Below are 14,054 nucleotides of genomic sequence, written 5' to 3' on the forward strand. Positions count from 1 at the left end.
AGAATCTAGGAATTACTCATGTGTTTAGTTGTTGAGTCATGTCCGACTCTCCGCGGCCCTTGGATTGTAGCTTGCCAGGCTCCTTTGTCCATGGGGCTTTTCAGGCAAGAGTACTGGAATGGGTTGCCTTTTCCTCCTCCAAGGGATCTTCCCAACCCAGGAATCAAACCCGCAACTCTTGTGTCTCAACATTGGCAGGCAAATTCTTTAGCACTAACGCCACCTGGGAATTACTTATATAGGGTAATTATCATCAGACACAGAAATGATGCTGAAAAATAGTTTGGTAACTGACTGTTTTTCCTGTCTCTAAATTTCTCTCTTTTTCAGAGATACCATACCCAGACATCAGGAATCAATTAATAAGAATAAACTCTGTTTTGAGAGAATTAGTAACATCTGGTAGACCCAACTCAGCATTAGGAGGGAATATACTATTGACAAACAACTCAAGAAAGTTGGGTGTCACAGATGCACTGAAGGAAATCAAACACAAAACAGGTAAAACTGTATCAAACAGCTTATCTGAAGTCACATGATAGGCAAAGTGACTGATGGTAATAGAAACCAGAACAGAGGTTCCTTGAGGAAGGAGGCTGATGAGAAGCAGGGAAGGCAGTTATCTGGGGTAGCTGTAATGTTAATATCATGATAGGAGTGTCTGCATTTGTCAAAACTGATTAGTTTTATTATCTGCACATGGTAATGTATGTTCATCATTTGTTGTTATAGTTGTTTAATCACTTAGTCACGTCTGACTCTTTGCAACCCCATGTACTGTACCACACCAGGCCCCTCTGTCCATGGGATTTCCCAGCAGAAATACTGGACTGGGTTGCCATTCCCTCCTCTGGGGGGACCTTCCCAACCCAGGGATGGAACCCATGTCTCCTGCAGTGCAGGTGAATTCTTTACCACTGGGCCACCTGGGAAGCCCCATGTTCACCATACCTCCACACGTAACATATAAACTTGGATACACAGCAGAATACTTGATGCTTTTGTTTTAACACCCTCTGAGTGAGGAAGTGAGCATTCTGGAATGGAGGTTTGCAGAGGAAAGACTTCATCCATGCTAGTTCCATATTAACTACAGTATTCAACTTTTATTTCTATTTAGCCAAGATTATCCCATTTATGGGCTTCCCAGGTTTCTCAGTGGTAAATAATCCACCTACCAATGTAGCAGAGACAGGTTGGATCCCTGGGTCTTGAAGATACCCTAGAAAAAGAAATTGCAACCCACTCTAGACTGGTTACAAATAGGAAAAGGAGTACATCAAGGCTGTATATTGTCACCCTGCTTATTTAACATATATGCAGAGTACATCATGAGAAACACTGGGCTGGATGAAGCACAAGCTGGAATCAAGATTGCTGGGAGAAATATCAATAACCTCAGATATGCAGATGATACCGCCCTTATGGCAGAAAGTGAAGAAGAACTAAAGAGCCTCTTGATGAAAGTGAAAGAGGAGAGTGAAAAAGTTGGCTTAAAGCTCAACATTCAGAAAACTAAGATCATAGCATCTGGTCCCATCACTTCATGACAAATAAATGGGGAAACAGTGGCAACTTTATTTTGGGGGGCTCCAAAATCACTGCAGATGGTGACTGCAGCCATGAAATTAAAAGATGCTTGGTCCTTGTAAGGAAAGTTATGACCAACCTAGACAGCAAATTAAAAAACAGAGACATTACTTTGCCAACAAAGGTCCATCTAGTCAGGCTTTGGTTTTTCCAGTAGTCATGTATGGATGTGAGAGTTGGACTATAAAGAAAGCTGGGTGCGGAAGAATTGATGTTTTTGAACTGTGGTGTTGGAGAAGACTCTTGAGAGACCCTTGGACTGCAAGGAGATCCAACCAGTCCATCCTACAGGAGGTCACTCCTGGGTGTTCATTGGAAGGACTGATGTTGAAGCTTAAACGCCAGTACTTTGACCACTTGATGCAAAGAGCTGACTCATTTGAAAAGACCCTGATGCTGGAAAAGATTAAGGGGAAGAGGAGAAAGGGAAGACAGAGGATTAGATGGTTGGATGGCATCACCAACTCAATGGACGTGAGTTTGGGTAAACTCCAGAAGTTGTTGATGGACAGGGAGGTCTGGCAGTCCATGGGGTTGCAAAGAGTCGGACACAACTGAGCAACTGAACTGAACTGAACCAGTATTCTTGCCTGGGAAATCCCTAGGACAGAAGAGCCTGGCTGACCACAATCCTTGGGGTTGCAAAGAGTCAGATGTGACTTAGAAACTAAACAACATACATTGACATATAGCATTATTAGTTTCAAATATATAAGACAATTATTCAATATTTATATATATTGCTAAATGATTAGCACAGTATGTCTTTAATGAACAATAAATTTTTGATGTTGTAGCTACCTAGTCTTTGTGGCAAAAACCCCTATATTACCTGATTCCTCCCTTACATCTTAGGAACAGTGTCTCAGAGCTATCTGAGATGCTGTGTCCCAGGCTTAAGTGCTCAGTTTTGTCTGCCAAAGAAAACATAACTCTCAACTTTTAGGTTGTATATTTTTTAAAGTTGACATAAGGATGAATGTTTTTTAAACCGAAAGATCCAGAAGTTCTTCCAGAGCATTGTAGGGAAGGAGGCTAACTTGCCAACTCTCTTGTCCCCCAGAACTAGGAGGACTACTTAGCTTCCTTCCCTGACTTCAAGCCCTCTGTAGTAGTGTTTTATCCATTCCACTTAGGATGCTTCACAACAAGAATTTGAAACCCTGAATGCAGCCTTTAGGCAACAACCAAGGGCAAACATAGAGCTTGTCTGTATGGGCAGACTAGTTGTAAATGCAGGAGGAGGACGTACTCCATGGGAGAAATGATGATGATCCAGGCTTCTTTCATCTTCCTGTGGATGGAGTGTGCTCAGTTAAGGAGGCAGAGAGGAGACAGTATACCCCAGGTACTCTGAGACCAATGTCACCAGGATAAATGGAATCTTTTTTTTTTTTAATTTTACAAGATGTCTGGTTTCCAGTGGGTGTTCAAAACACATGAACAATGAAGTGGTGGTTTGAGAGGAGCTGTAGAGGAACAGCAAAGGCCCGGGACTCTGCAGGCAGTCTCTCTGGTTCTCTGGCTCCTCCATTTTTGGACACAGCTTTAAGCTTTTGACTTGGGCTGTCTGTGCTCAGGCTCTCCTTATGTACACTGGATGTGAGATTAATTGTCTCAAAAGGAGAGGGTGGTCCACAGTGTCCCTTCCCTGGACATTTTCACCTCCTCTTGCTGTTTCCCTATCACCAAATGAAGTCCTAGACACAGAGCATAGACTCAGTAGATATGTATCACATGATGAAATAAACAGTGCACAGTAAAGGAAAAGAAAGTGTCATTAGATATGCCATCAGCCCTCAAATCTGCAGGTCCTGCATCTGCAGATTTAATGAACCGCAGATTGAAAATAGTACAAATAAAATTACAGAAAGTTTCCTTCTGGCTTCTGAAGTAAGCCAGAAGGAAAAACATCAAAACAGTATACTAACGCATATATATGGAATTTAGAAAGATGGTAACAATAACCCGGTGTACGAGACAGCAAAAGAGACACTGATGTATAGAACAGTCTTATGGACTCTGTGGGAGAGGGAGAGGGTGGGAAGATTTGGGAGAATGGCATTGAAACACATAAAATATCATGTAAGAAACAAGTCACCAGTCCAGGTTCGATGCAGGATACAGGATTCTTGGGGCTAGTGCACTGGGACGACCCAGAGGGATGGTATGGGGAGGGAGGAGGGAGGAGGGAGGAGGGTCTAGGATGGGGAACACATGTGAAAAAAAAAAAAGAAAAAGAAAATGTAGTCAAAAGAGGCACAGTAGAGCTTAGGGAATGGAGTTATTTGTGATTTGGGGCTCAGTTTCCTTGTCTGTAAAATGAGGATGATAATAGCATATCTGTTATGGGGTTATTGTGAGAATAAGATGAGTTGATATTTGTGAGGCACTTAGGATAGTACCTAGCACAGAATAAGCATTATGTACGTATCTGCTCCAGTGAGAGGTGACAATGAAATTAAATTTAGCAAGGAAAAGGTGAGGAAGAGGAAGGGGCTTTCCAGAGGAATGAGGCAGAAGGTGGAAGGAAAGAGAAGTGATATACATTCCTAACAGTTGAATGGGGAAACCTGGAGCCTGGGAAGAGGTGAAAAGGAGCTGGTCTGGGGTAAAGGGACCAATTCCATAAAAAAAATAAAAATAAAAAAAAAAAAAGAAAGATCCCCAGATTAACACCTGGCTTTGCTTTGGGTTGGCCACCATTTACCATATGGTGGCATATATATTATCTTTACAACACTTTCCATAGTATTTGCATTGAGTTAGGTATTGTAAGTAATATAGAGATGATTTAAAGTGTATGGGAGTTTGTACAAAAGTTATTTGCAAATAGGAGGAGAATGGTTATTAAGAAGTCCAAGGGAAATTGATTAAGCAGATCAGCTTTCGGAATAAGTACATTTGGAAGGTGAGTTCCTTAAGACCATCTCTGTCTCAGTCTCCAGCAGAATGTACCCTCTTAGGAGGGTCCAGCCAGACCCCAGTGTCAAGACTGCAGCAAAATATCCTCCTGCTTGGCAAGACTCACGTGCCTCTCTGTCTTTAGTCTTTGTCTGCTCTGCTGATTTTTCAATAAATTCAGCCTTCTGTACCTGAGGGTCTGTCTTATATGGATACAAGCACTTTTTTCAAAAGTGTTTGAAAAAAAAATAAATTTCCAAGAAGCTCCGAAAAGCAAAAAGTGGGTTTGCTGCATGCCGGCAACTATTTACATAGAATATACATTGTATTTACAATCATTTACATAGCATTTACATTGTATTAACTATCATAAGTTATCTAGAGATGATTTAAAATCTGTGGAAGGATGAGAGTAGGTTATTTGCAAATATGCATCATATTATACAAGGGACTTGAACATCTTTATAACTGCATTCATAAGGAGGTCATTAGTGATGCTAACAAGCATAATGTCAGGGTCCTAGAGAAATCAGGAACTACAAAACAGTGAAGTGGATGTATGTCAATAAAACCAAATTGGATTATTTTTTAATTTGTTAAGAATTAAAATGACTAGAGTAAGAAATAGGGGTCAGGAGAATGTTTCATGCATTATAAAGGAGAAGTTAAAGGATTTTGGATACAGTAGTCCCTCCAGGAATTCATTCTAAGACCCCCATGGATACAAAAATCCACAGATGCTCAAGTCCTTTGTATAAAATGATGCATATTTGCATATAACCTACTCACATCCTCCCATAGACTTTAAATCATCTCTAGACAACTTATGATAGTTAATACAATGTAAATGTTATGCAAATTATTGTAAATACAATGTATACACTATGCAAATAATTACCAGCATGTAGCATATTCACATTTTGATCTTTGGAGCTTCCTGGAATATTTTTTCAAATATTTTTCATCCAAGTTGCTTGAATCCAAATAAGCCAGACCCTCGGGTATAGAAGGGTGACTTTACTGAAAAATCAGTAGAGCAGACACAGACTAAAGACAGAGGAGAGTGTGAGTCTTGCCAAGCAGGAAGGGGATATTTGCTACAGTCTTGACACTGGAGTCTGGACCCTCCTAGTAGGGTACATTCTGCTGGAGACAGACAGAGATGGTCTTAAGGGACTCACCTTCTGTATGTACTTGATCCCATGACCGATCTGATGGATCAATTTTCCCCTGACTTCTTCATTACCATTCTCCTTCTATTTACATCCAGGCATGCTTCTCCAAGCAACATGCATATCCAAATGAAACTACGGTTCTCCACACTTGTGGCAGTGCTAAAAATAATGAATGATTCGAATGTCTGGGTACTAAACTAGTCTGCAATCAGAAGGTTTTCAATTCCTCATGTTCAAAAAATTTTTGTACTACCTAATAGAACTGTCAGCTGATATAACATTAAAAAATAAATGGAATAATTGATCCCACAGGGCTTATTAATGTATCACTTGAAAAGAGGTTCTCAGAATTTTTATTTGTAGCAGGACATAAATACAGTAATGGAACTGAAGATGTAACGACTTGTTCTAGCATGCAAATCATTGAGCTTATTTTAAAGCCCCATTTTTCTAATTAAAATGCTCAACAAATATTTTCTATGTATTTAATTTTAAATTTGTCAGCTTGATTCATTTGTGGTAAGAATAACAGTGATGATAATTCAAACTATAAAAAATGTTGACACCTAGAGATATATGGTAATAGAAAACTTAGAAAAAATAGTAACTAATTGTGTCTTGTGTATGAGTATGCATTTATTACCAATTAATAAAATAATTTAAGAATAAATACATTACTATAAGGTAAACTTATTTTAATGGAAATTCAAGTTCATGATGATAAAAGGGAAATGTCAACTTTATGATTATTAGCTCAAGCTTGCTGATTGGATTCATCTGTATTTTGTCAAATTAAAAGACTAATGTAGCATAATTTAAAATGTCCATATTTGCACAATATCCTAAACTCAGTCTATTTTAACCATGTAAAACACAGGATAAAATATTTTGGTTTAAAGTTTAATTTTTTTTTTTAGAAAGCTTCCAGTTTAAAAGTAATTTTTAAACGATTTTTTCAGGCACATGAAAGAATCTTCTGAAAACTGCTAGCATTAAGTGTTAGCAAAGTGGTTGGACAACAACAGAGATGCATTCCTTGTACAGGAATAAATTTTTAGGTCAGGTAGGGCACAGCACTGTGTGAAATCCAGACAGGCCTGAGTCACGTGGACAGTCCTCTTCATGGCTGCTCTGTAATCTAGGCTGAGGAGCAGGCATTTGCTAAAGGACTCAGAGCTCAGTTGATGATGGCATCTTTTTTTTTCTCTCTCAAGTGTTCAGAATTTAAAATTGCTTCTGCAGAGTCATAGACAAAAAGGGATTATGAGAAATACATTGCATTATTTTAGTTCCTGTTAATTAAATATAAATGAAGCCATGGTTTTTTAATCTACAAAATAACAATCTTAATTGGAATCCTGGCTTACTTATTGGATTCTCATCCTTGACATACTTTAATTGATATATAACAAAATTAAAATATATCTGTGGGACACAAAGAAGTGAGCTGTTAGTTAATTGTAAAAATGAAATATCTTTCTCATCCAGACTCTTGTAATAAACTTGATGGCAAGTAGAGTACTTTATTAACTTCATGATACATACAGAGTAAAACCAATAATTAAAATGCTCATTCACAGAAACAACTTATTTATATGCAGTTCTGGTTGTCAAGCTTAACAATCATTAAACTGAGAATACATATGAGTATTACAGCAGGATTCACAACATGATTCAAAAACTACTATGGGATTATATAGTCATATTTAGTGTGTTTCAGATAAAACTGAGAGAAGGAGATGGTTTTGGCAATATATTTTATACTTTAATTATGCTGAAGAGAAACATTGTCACATAACAATCCTCCAATAGCAGATATATTTGGGAGCTTGCAAAGAGTTAAGTGCAATGTATTTTCAAAAGTAATTATATTTAAACATCTTTTCATATTATTATATACTTATATTAATATCTTAGACCCAAAGTAGAGACTCAATAATTATTTTCCTATGGGAAATATGTTATTTCATGTTTATATAGAGACAAGATGAAAACCTTCACAAATTAAAGAAAATGAAGATGTGTGTTCAATAAATCTAATATTTTATAATTTACCCTACCTTTGGTACACCATGTTCATCTCTCATTGGTATTTTCTATTTAGCCCAATTGATCCTGAAGAAACTACACTCCAACTCATTATTCTAAGCTTACTGAAAGAAGCATTTGTTAATTTCTTCATGATGAGATGTATGTGCTTTGCTCTTCTACCTCCTGTTACATATTTAATTAATAGAATAACAAGAAATATTTAGAATATAACACAGGCAGGTCCCTCTTTGCTTTAGAACAGCTACATGTGACTTGATATTCCATTGGAATTTTAGACTTGAACAGTGAGTTGTATAACTTGACTGAGAATACTCAGAGTTGTCATTTAGGAAAGTTTTATTCCTAATTCATGCTCAAGATTCACATAGCCAGAAGACTCCCAGTATGTACTTACTGGTTGATGATGTAGTATTAAATTAGCTAAGTGAGATGAAACCTCAATTCTCCAATCACATCTATAAATGAAAAACTTTTTCCCAATGAACCTTAGTATATGCATAAGAAAACAACAGCAACAAAAAACCCACACTACTGGTAGAGAATACTGCTTGTAATTTTACTCATAAAAATTATTTATTAAATTTAATAATATGAAAAAAACCTTGCTGATCAATACACCTGTAATATATCATTCCATTTGAAAGGAGGTTTTCCCCAGAAAGTCTGAGAAACTGTTCTTATAATGATCATTTTGCAAATATCCCTGGTGAGATTAGACAATTATTTCCCTCATCTCTATGCACTTTCTTTATTTTAAAATCTTTTTTGTGCTTTAAAAATATTTCAAAAAGAGAGCAAGCATTTCTTCAAGTATTAGGAAGCATAATTTTTAGAATGAATGAGGTTTTTCAATCACTGTTGAATTAGTATAGCAAATTCATTTATTTTGTAGTGTTTTTAGCAATTGGAAAAATAAATCTTTTTCATTGATGCCTAAATAGCACATAAAATTAGAAGTTGCAGATAAACTGGGTGGAATCTTAAAAAATACACAATAGAATTTGGAAAACAAATGAGAAAACAAGGCATATAAAAAAGTGAGAAAATTATTCTTTAACCTTTCAAATCCCATTGCTTGAGAAGGAATTATTGATATAAAAACAGAGGTTCTCAAACTTTGAAGTCTAAGAAATGCTTTAAACTAGTCAATTTCATAAAGTCTCCCTAGAGCTTCTGTTTATGTGGGTTATATCTATTGATATTTATCATTTTAGTAATTTAAAATAGTAATTAAAAATATTAGTATATTTAAAATAACACAATCATTAAAATTTAACATAAATACAATATTTTCATGGAATAGAAGAATATTTCTTAAAACCACACACAAATTTAACTAGAAAGGAGACTGTTTCACATTTTGTGAATCTCATTAATGTCTGATTCAACAAAATATAGCTCGATTCTCATGGATATTGGGTTGGCCAAAAGGTTCCTTTGGTTTTTAAATAAAAATAACAGACATCTTTCATTTTCACCAAGACCTTTATTGAACAACAAATTCACCATTTTGTTCTACTATCTTCTTCTATTTTTCAAACAACTGCACAATTCTGTCTTCCCAAAACTTTTTATCTTTTTGAGCAAAGTACTGGTCCAGGTGACTTTTAGGGTCTTCCAGGGAATTGGAATTTTTTCCATTAGAATAATTTTTAAATGACAGATAAATGGACATCTGATGGTGCGATGTATGATGAATTCGGCAGATGCATTGGAACTTCCCAGCCAAGTTCTAACAGTTTTTGCCTGGTCACCAAAGGAACATGTGGTTTTGTGTTATCCTGGTAGAAGATGATACATTTTCTGTTGACTAATTTTGGATGCTTTTTGTGGTATGCTGCTTCCAGTTAGTCTAACCGGGATCAGTACTTGTTGGAATTAATCCTTTGGTTTTCTAGAAGTAGCTCATAATAGAGGAGTCCTTTCCAGTGCCACCACATACACAGTATCAACTCCTTTGGATGAATATCGGCCTTTGTTGTAGTTGGTAGTGGTTCATTTCCCGTGCCCCATGATTACATACATTTAGCAAGTTTCTAAGAGATTACTGTAGACAGAATTCAATGTGGTGTTTTTCTAACATTACTTTCTCATGTAATTTTCTAAGGACTATGTTTGATTACTTTATTATTTTTTTTTTTTTACAACATTCAGCTGAGGAATATGCACATGGCTATGTAGAGACTTGTTTATTCCTTTTAGAAATCCTATTTGTGTTCAATGACTTTAGTACTGTTTTATTTAAAATTAAGTGAACATGTTTTGAACAATGAAATGCCATTTAATAAATTACAATTGCATTAAATTAAGTCAGCAAAGTGATCCTCCTGAAACATTAGCTCTCAGTGTATACACACTAAATCCAGACTCTCTGTTTCCTAAATTAAGGTGGAAAACTTCATTACTCTACCTAAATGCCTGCATATGTGTGGACTGCAGGCAATTTAGAGAGCAAATAAAAAAGGAAGGCAAGGCTTCTTTGTCATTTTCATCTTTTCATCTGGGGGTAAAAATGTGAATTGAGAGCAATTTACAATAACATTGTCACTTCATTTGTTTCTGAAATATCCTTGCCATATTTACATGAAGCTATATGGGTAATTTTTTTTAATAAAACATGAAGATTTTCTGTATGAGCTATTCAACCTTATACAAATATTTTTAACTGACATTTCTGATTTCACCTAAAAACAGGTATCAATATATGCTGCTAAGTCGCTTCAGTCGTGTCCAACTCTGTGCGACCCCATAGATGGCAGCCCACCAGGCTCCCCCGTCCCTGGGATTCTCTAGGCAAGAACACTGGAGTGGCTTGCCATTTCCTTCTCCAATGCATGAAAGTGAAAGTGAAAGGGAAGTTGCTCAGTCATGTCCTACTCTTAGCTACCCCATGGACTGCAGCCTTCCAGGCTCCTCCGTCCATGGGATTTTCCAGGCAAGAGTACTGGAGTGGGGTGCCATTGCCTTCTCCAATCAATATATAGCTGAGTGCATTAGCTGTGTACCTAGGCTAACCTTTTTGGAGTTTTGAAAAAAAAACAAAATGGACTTACGAAAGTGCTCTCAGAATGGAAATCATACACATGTAGGGGACTTACTGTATTCTTAAATGAATATTAATTTTTAAGAATTTTTATCTTTAGGTTAGAATTGCAGAATAGCATGTAACTCAAAATATGATACATAAGATAGATAGTACTGTGTTTTGTAACATGCCAAAAGATTAAGCAATAGTGACTATCACAGGCTTCCCAGGTGGTGCTAGTGGTAAAGAACCTGCCTGCTAATGCAGGAGACATGAGAGACGCAGGTTCGATTCCTGGGTCAGGAAGATCCTCTGGAGGAGGGCATGGGAACACATTCCAGTATTCTTGCCTGGAGAATCCCATGGACAGAGGAGCCTGTCAGACACAACTGAAATGACTGAGTGTGCACACACGTGCACTGACTTACATAGAAGTTTCTGAAGATGATCTTTCCTGAATTCATCTTAACATTCATTTGGCTCTTCTTTTCCACAGAGATAGAATATTTTTCATTTATAACTTAAATATATGAAATTATATTTCATTATTTTAAGCTTTTCAGCAAACTTTTATGAGAGAAAAACAGTCACTCAAAACAATACACTATAACCTTACCTCACCTAAGCAATACAGTGTGTATCTGTGTATGTATGGGTATATATTGGGCTTCCCAGGTGGCTCAGTGGTAAAGAGTCTACCTACCAATGCAGAAGATGTGGGTTCAACCCCTGGGTTGGGAAGATCCCCTGGAATAGGAATTGGCATTTCCTACAGTATTTTTGCCTGGAAAATCCCATGGAGAGTGGAGTCTGGTGGGCTAGAGTCCACGAGGTCACAGAGTCAGACACAATTTAGCGACTGAGCACACAACACATGAAAACAACAAAGGTATGTATTATTTATATCATAACATGTTACATCATATATTAAAAGACTGATAAATCACTTTATCTCCTTAAATTGATTTCTTCAATGGGTACCCCCAAAATATAATCAGTTGTATGTGTTAAAAAAAATTAATATAAAAACATATTGCTTCCACTTTATGAACTAAACTTCAAAGCAAATTAATAAGCTCTGTGACAAAATTTCCCATACTATCTTAATCTCCAGATTTTGACTTAATAGTCCAAAGTCAATATAATTAACCAAAACTATATTCATCAGGCATGATTTAATTTTTTTGTTGATTTGAAAACTAAAGTGAAACTTCAAGTTTGACAACAGTGATATTTTTTAAAATAAGGTTTTCCAAAAAGTAAGGGTTAAAAATATAAAAATATGTTGTGAATTGATGCTATCATTCTATGAAACACTGATTTTTTAATAAAACCTACTTTTAAAAGGATAGATGGACTTGGCTATCAGATTTTGCATAAAATATTAACATGATAATCAACTACAAAAAAGGAAAAACTATCTTAAAAACTAATTGGCGTTCTAGGAATTAGCAAAGGCTTTCATTTTTCTAGCTCTAAGAAGCACTGTAATAAAATAAATTACTGCTACTACAGGAAAAATAAGCATTAGAAAATTTGCATACCTACAATCCTCAAATACTTGCTTTGCTTTTTCTGGCTGGAGGATAAGGAAATGGGGGGGAGCTCTACAAGGGAGAAAGGTAGGTGACCTGATTTACCCTTCATGTAAAAGCACACTAGTGGCTGGCTTCTCTGGGGACAGACCATAGTTGACTCTTGAACAACACATTGGGGTTGGGGAGCATGTACCCTACCTGTGTCTTCTGTACATGGGGGGAGGTCCAAGGCCCCCCATGGGGATCCAAACCTCCCCACCCTCAGGGATGGCTGTACTCCTGATTCAATCTGCCTTAACTACTGTGACCCTAATTCATTCTTTGTTATGGGTGTCAGGAGACTTCAGAAGACATGTTCATTTAATGCGGATCAGGAAACTTCAGGGAGTTGATAAGTATTTATTGATTGAATCAGGGTCAGGAAATCTAAGGCCTTTGGTTGGTTCGATGAACGTCAATAGGTTTATGAAGGAAGACTGATTTAACGGGGGTCACAATATTTAAAGGTCCTGATTTAAATTACAGTTGGTGCTGTGTATCCATGGTTGCTCCACAGATTCAGCCAACATGGGATCTTGTGGGACTGTAATATTTATTTTTGAAAAATATCTATAGGTAACTTGACCCACCCCTTTCAAACTCCTGTTGTTCAAGGGTCAACAGTAAATGCTTTCTGTTAGTAGCAGAATCATTATCTCTGAAGCTTTTAGCAGAATGAGTCTGCCTTATTGGTACATAAGGACTTCCCTTATAGCTCAGACTGTAAAGAATATGCCTACAATGCAGGAGACCTGGTTCAATCCCCAGGTTGGGAAGATCCCCTGGAGAAGGATATGGCAACCCACTCTAGTATTCTTGCCCAGAGAAGCCCATGGACAGAGGAGCCTGGTGGGCTACAGTCCATGGGGTTGCAAACAGTTGGACACGACTGAGCAAGTAACACTTTCTCAACACCAAGGGTATATATATAGATATATGCATGTATTAGTTGCTCAGTTATGTCCAACTCTTTGTGATTCCATGGACTGTAGCCTACCAGACTTCTCTGTCCATGGGATTTCCCAGGCAGGAATACTGGAGTGGGCTGCCATTCCTTTCTCCAGATCTTCCTGACCCAAGGATTGAATTTGCATCACTTATGTCTCCTGCATTGGCAGGTGGGTTCTTTACCACTAGTGCCATCTGGGAGGATATACACATCCATATATATAAATATATGGACGTGGGGGGATTCCCTGGTGAGTCAGCAGTAAAAAGCCCTTCTGGCAATGCAGGAGATGCAGATTTGATCCCTGGGTCAGGAAGACACCATTGAGAAGGAAATGGCAACTCATTCCAGTATTCTTGCCTGAAAAATCCCACAGACAGAGGAGTCTGGTAGGCTACAGTCTATGGGGTCTCAAAGAGTTGGACATGACCAAGCAACTAAACAATAACAACAGTGTGTGTGTGTGTGTGTGTGTGTGTGTAACTGCCATGTGACATACATTATTGTCTCCAAAAATATTGAGTTGCTTTATGAATGATATAGCATCTTCTGTGTATTTGCTTAGAAGATATATGATGTGAAAAAGAAAAAGAAAACTTTTGGGAGTTAAGCTGCTTCATACCTGCATCAAGGTTACTAGTGCCCTCAAAATTCTTACGATAACTTGATATTGGGAAAGATCTTATAATTTATGCAATGCATTTGATGTTCTGATACTTTGTGTTATATCAGGATTCTAGAAGCCAAATTGCCCTTTCAGACTTTGTAGACATAATGGTTGA

The 14,054-nt window shown here is 37.2% G+C and overlaps 1 long non-coding RNA gene across 2 annotated transcripts in view; it reads right to left on the reverse strand.

The window, feature by feature from the left end:
- Positions 1-6,874: 6,874 nt before the first annotated feature.
- LOC113896864 overlaps positions 6,875-14,054 on the reverse strand; it is a 37,277-nt gene continuing 30,097 nt past the window's right edge. For both annotated transcript variants that reach the window (XR_003512153.1, XR_003512154.1), the window contains exon 3: positions 6,875-6,905. This is a non-coding gene — a long non-coding RNA (uncharacterized LOC113896864). The remainder of the gene's footprint in view (positions 6,906-14,054) is intronic.

The sequence above is a fragment of the Bos indicus x Bos taurus genome, chromosome 8 (genome assembly GCF_003369695.1).
Source record: "Bos indicus x Bos taurus breed Angus x Brahman F1 hybrid chromosome 8, Bos_hybrid_MaternalHap_v2.0, whole genome shotgun sequence".
Taxonomy (NCBI): Eukaryota; Metazoa; Chordata; class Mammalia; order Artiodactyla; family Bovidae; genus Bos; species Bos indicus x Bos taurus.